Here is a 5,000-nt window from a genome sequence, read left to right on the forward strand (position 1 = left end):
ATTCTCAGTAATAATACACACACACACACACACACACACACACACACACACAGAGACACTGGGAAAGAGCTGTTTTTCCTTTTGAATATCTCCCCACGGGGAGCTGCACCGTTCCCAGAAACACTGCAATACTGGGTCGATGCGTGGAGTGGACGGAGCAAGCCCCTATTCCATCTCCCTGTTCTAAAAATCAATTTAAAATAATAATAAATAATATGTGTGTGTGTGTGTGTGTGTGTCGGTGTCAGTATCAGTCAGTCAGTCAGTGTCTCTCTCTCTCTCTCCCTCACACTCAGAGCTGCTGTGGAAGGAAACTTTTTTAAAAAGAACTTGCATATTGAAAGAAAGATGTGTCTCAAGCTGCCGGGCCCTGTCCATTGTCCTGTCAATGGCAGGACTGCTTTCACCAGGAACCCGGTTTTGTGGGTCAGAGGTTCCAAAGGACCTGTTTTGTGCGGACTTCCCTGTGTCCGTCCCTCCCTGCCTGCCTTCCCCCCAGGACTTCCTTCTGAACAGCTTTGTCGTTTAAAATAATAATAAATAATATGTGTGTGTGTGTGTGTGTGTGTGTGTGTGTGTGTGTGTGTCGGTGTCAGTATCAGTCAGTCAGTCAGTGTCTCTCTCTCTCTCTCTCTCTCTCTCACTCAGAGCTGCTGTGGAAGGAAACTTTTTTAAAAAGAACTTGCATATTGAAAGAAAGATGTGTCTCAAGCTGCCGGGCCCTGTCCATTGTCATGTCAATGGCAGGACTGCTTTCACCAGGAACCCGGTTTTCTGGGTCAGAGGTTCCAGGGGACCTGTTTTGTGCGGACTTCCCTGTGTCCGTCCCTCCCTGCCTGCCTTCCCCCCAGGACTTCCTTCTGAACACCTTTGTCGTTTAAAATAATAATAAATAATATGTGTGTGTGTGTGTGTGTCGGTGTCAGTATCAGTCAGTGAGTCAGTGTCTCTCTCTCTCTCTCTCTCTCTCTCACTCAGAGCTGCTGTGGAAGGAAACTTTTTTAAAAAGGACTTGCTTATTGAAAGAAAGATGTGTCTCAAGCTGCCGGGCCCTGTCCATTGTCATGTCAGTGGCAGGACTGCTTTCACCAGGAACCCTTCCCTGCCATTGCAGTGTTGATTTGGTCCTTATGCAAATTTAGGGGCGGAGCCAGCACACAAACGACCAATCACAGCAAAGTCCGCACTTTGCGAGCGCACGAGGTCGCGGCCAGCGTTCCAGTCCGCTCAGATCCAAATAAGCCCGAAAAGGAACACACTTGATCTTAGCCAAAAGGCCGAGAAGCGATACCGCGCTCGATGCGAATTGATCTCGGGTCCTGTTTGCCCTCCCTCTTTGTTCTCTGGCTGCCGGTGTTGAAAGCAGTCTCGAAGCACTGCCGTTCTCTCCCACTCTGGCCACATTTTTTGCCACCGTTTCTAATTGCAACAGTGGATGAGTTTAAAGAAGTTGCCGTTTTTTCCTTTCTTGCCAGGATTGCTTGACAGATTGGTAAATTTGCCAGTAGGCCACCAATCAGATGGGGGAGGGTTGTGTCTCAACGGACCTACGTCAGTCAGTCTCAGTCACTAACGAACTGCCGTGGAAGGAAACCTCTTTGAGTAAAACTAGTGACGTGACGTGTCTCACAGCGAGTGAGTGAGATTGCAACGGCCAATTGAGAAAGAGGTGAGGTGCTGACAATCAGCAGCTCGTGTTGAAACATTCATTCCACGGCAGGCAAGACCAATCAAAAAAAATACTGCAGATGCTGGCTCGGCTCGGCTGGCTGGCTGGCTGGCTGGCTGGCTGGCTGGCTGGAAATGGGAAATAAAAACACAAGGCGTGTTAAAGGCTGGTTAAACTGTCGAAAGAAACAAGGCGTTAATGTTTCAGAAGCGCCTATTGAAAGACGTCTCTCAAGCTGCTCCCTGACTGGGCCCTGTCCGTTGTCATGTTAATCGCTGGTTAAACTGTCGGAAGAAACAAGGCGTTAATGTTTCAGAAGTGCCTATTGAAAGGTGTCTCTCAAGCTGCTCCCTGACTGGGCCCTGTCCGTTGTCACGTTAATCCCAGGGCGGGGCGGGACTGCTTTGACCGGGAGACCTGTTTTCTGGGACGCAGGTGTGACATTCCAGGGAGGCACCTACTTTGTGCTGATTCGAAACGACCACGACAACGGCAACTTGCAGTTCTATATTACAACAACAACAACGCGCGTGTGGTAGTTGGGAGGGGCTGCGTTCGCGCTCTCCCCCCTGCATTGAAACTCAAAGTTCGATTTTCAATCCCATAGTCCACCAATCGGATGGGAGACGGTGTGTGTGTGTGTGTGTGTGTGTGTGTGTGTGTGTGTCAGTGTGTGTGTCAGTGTCAGTGTCAGTGTCAGTCAGTGTCTCTCTCTCTCTCACTCTCTCTCACTCTTACTCAGAGCTGCTGTGGAAGGAAACCTTTTTAAAAAGAACTTGCATATTGAAAAAAAGATGTGTCTCAAGCTGCCGGGGCCCTGTCCATTGTCACGTTAATGGCAGGACGGGGCAGGACTGCTTTGACCAGGAGACCTGTTTTCTGGGACGCAGGTGTGAGATTCCAGGGGACCTGCTTTGTGCTGATTTCCCTGCCTCCCTCCCTCCCCCCCAGGACTTCCTTCTGAACACCTTTGTCGTTTCAGCGAGGGCCAAAAGCCTGCCTGTGAAAGGGAAGGATCAGCCGGTCAGCCCCCTGTTGGTCGCTGCTGCCAGTGCAGCAGGCGTGCGTGTGTATTCGGCCTCGTGTCCAGGTCCCTCAGGGACTTGAGGCAACTCTCCCCGGTGGTCTCGTGGTCAGGACCGGGCTTCGAATCCCGGTCGGGGGGGATGACTTTCTGCTGCAGATTAATTGGCACCTCTGAAAGAAAGTCTCCCCTCCTGTGCGTAATGCTCCACCCTCACCACCACCGCCGCCTTTTCCACCCCTTGACAAACAGACAGACAGACAGACAGTCAGTCCAGTTCGGGAGCGCAGCTTTCATTTGGAAGCAGACCCTGCTTGTTTCAAGTCAACGACGCCAAGTTATTTTGCACTTTGAATTATATCGCTCCGTGCGAGCGGCACTCAGCCTTGGAGAAGAAAAAAATACCACTGAGCTGAGAAAGTTCTTTTTAAAACGGTTTCCTTCCACAGCAGCTCTGAGTGTAAGAGAGAGAGAGAGAGAGAGATATCAGCTTTATTCTCAGTAATAAAACACACACACACACACACACACACACACACACAGAGACACTGGGAAAGAGCTGTTTTTCCTTTTGAATATCTCCCCACAGGGAGGTGCACCGTTCCCAGAGACACTGCAATACTGGGTCGATGCGTGGAGTGGACGGAGCAAGCCCCTATTCCATCTCCCTGTTCCAAAAATCAATTTAATATATGGTCCCCAGATAGGGGACGTATCAGATATTAAACTGATAAGAACAGATACTACACTTGATCTTAGCCAAAAGGCCGAGAAGCGATACCGCGCTCGATGCGAATTGATCTCGGGTCCTGTTTGCCCTCCCTCTTTGTTCTCTGGCTGCCGGTGTTGAAAGCAGTCTCGAAGCACTGCCGTTCTCTCCCACTCTGGCCACATTTTTTGCCACCGTTTCTAATTGCAACAGTGGATGAGTTTAAAGAAGTTGCCGTTTTTTCCTTTCTTGCCAGGATTGCTTGACAGATTGGTAAATTTGCCAGTAGGCCACCAATCAGATGGGGGAGGGTTGTGTCTCAACGGACCTCCGTCAGTCAGTCTCAGTCACTAACGAACTGCCGTGGAAGGAAACCTCTTTAAGTAAAACTAGTGACGTGACGTGTCTCACGATGAGTGAGCGAGTGAGATTGCAACGGCCAATTGAGAAAGAGGTGAGGTGCTGACAATCAGCAGCTCGTGTTGAAACATTCATTCCACGGCAGGCAAGACCAATCAAAAAAAATACTGCAGATGCTGGCTCGGCTCGGCTGGCTGGCTGGCTGGCTGGCTGGAAATGGGAAATAAAAACACAAGGCGTGTTAAAGGCTGGTTAAACTGTCGAAAGAAACAAGGCGTTAATGTTTCAGAAGCGCCTATTGAAAGACGTCTCTCAAGCTGCTCCCTGACTGGGCCCTGTCCGTTGTCATGTTAATCGCTGGTTAAACTGTCGGAAGAAACAAGGCGTTAATGTTTCAGAAGCGCCTATTGAAAGGTGTCTCTCAAGCTGCTCCCTGACTGGGCCCTGTCCGTTGTCATGTTAATCCCAGGGCGGGGCGGGACTGCTTTGACCGGGAGACCTGTTTTCTGGGACGCAGGTGTGACATTCCAGGGAGGCACCTACTTTGTGCTGATTCGAAACGACCACGACAACGGCAACTTGCAGTTCTATATTACAACAACAACAACGCGCGTGTGGTAGTTGGGAGGGGCTGCGTTCGCGCTCTCCCCCCTGCATTGAAACTCAAAGTTCGATTTTCAATCCCATAGTCCACCAATCGGATGGGAGACGGTGTGTGTGTGTGTGTGTGTGTGTGTGTGTGTGTGTGTGTGTCAGTGTCAGTGTCAGTGTCAGTGTCAGTGTCAGTCAGTGTCTCTCTCTCTCTCTCTCTCACTCTTACTCAGAGCTGCTGTGGAAGGAAACCTTTTTAAAAAGAACTTGCATATTGAAAAAAAGATGTGTCTCAAGCTGCCGGGCCCTGTCCATTGTCACGTTAATGGCAGGACGGGGCAGGACTGCTTTGACCAGGAGACCTGTTTTCTGGGACGCAGGTGTGAGATTCCAGGGGACCTGCTTTGTGCTGATTTCCCTGCCTCCCTCCCTCCTCCCCAGGACTTCCTTCTGAACACCTTTGTCGTTTGAGCGAGGGCCAAAAGCCTGCCTGTGAAAGGGAAGGATCAGCCGGTCAGCCCCCTGCTGGTCGCTGCTGCCAGTGCAGCAGGCGTGCGTGTGTCCTCGGCCTCGTGTCCAGGTCCCTCAGGGACTTGAGGCAGCTCTCCCCGGTGGTCTCGTGGTCAGGACCGGGCTTCGAATCCCAG

General features: G+C 50.8%; 1 non-coding gene and 1 pseudogene across 1 annotated transcript; both read right to left on the minus strand.

The window, feature by feature from the left end:
* Positions 1–98: 98 nt before the first annotated feature.
* On the minus strand, positions 99–215 carry LOC137328996 (U2 spliceosomal RNA; annotated as a pseudogene).
* Positions 216–3,281: 3,066 nt separating this feature from the next.
* Positions 3,282–3,472, minus strand: LOC137330288 (U2 spliceosomal RNA). Its single transcript, XR_010965027.1, has one exon. It is a non-coding gene; the product is annotated as a U2 spliceosomal RNA (small nuclear RNA).
* Between the last annotated feature and the right edge of the window lie 1,528 nt (positions 3,473–5,000).

The sequence above is a fragment of the Heptranchias perlo genome, chromosome 12 (genome assembly GCF_035084215.1).
Source record: "Heptranchias perlo isolate sHepPer1 chromosome 12, sHepPer1.hap1, whole genome shotgun sequence".
Lineage (NCBI taxonomy): Eukaryota > Metazoa > Chordata > Chondrichthyes > Hexanchiformes > Hexanchidae > Heptranchias > Heptranchias perlo.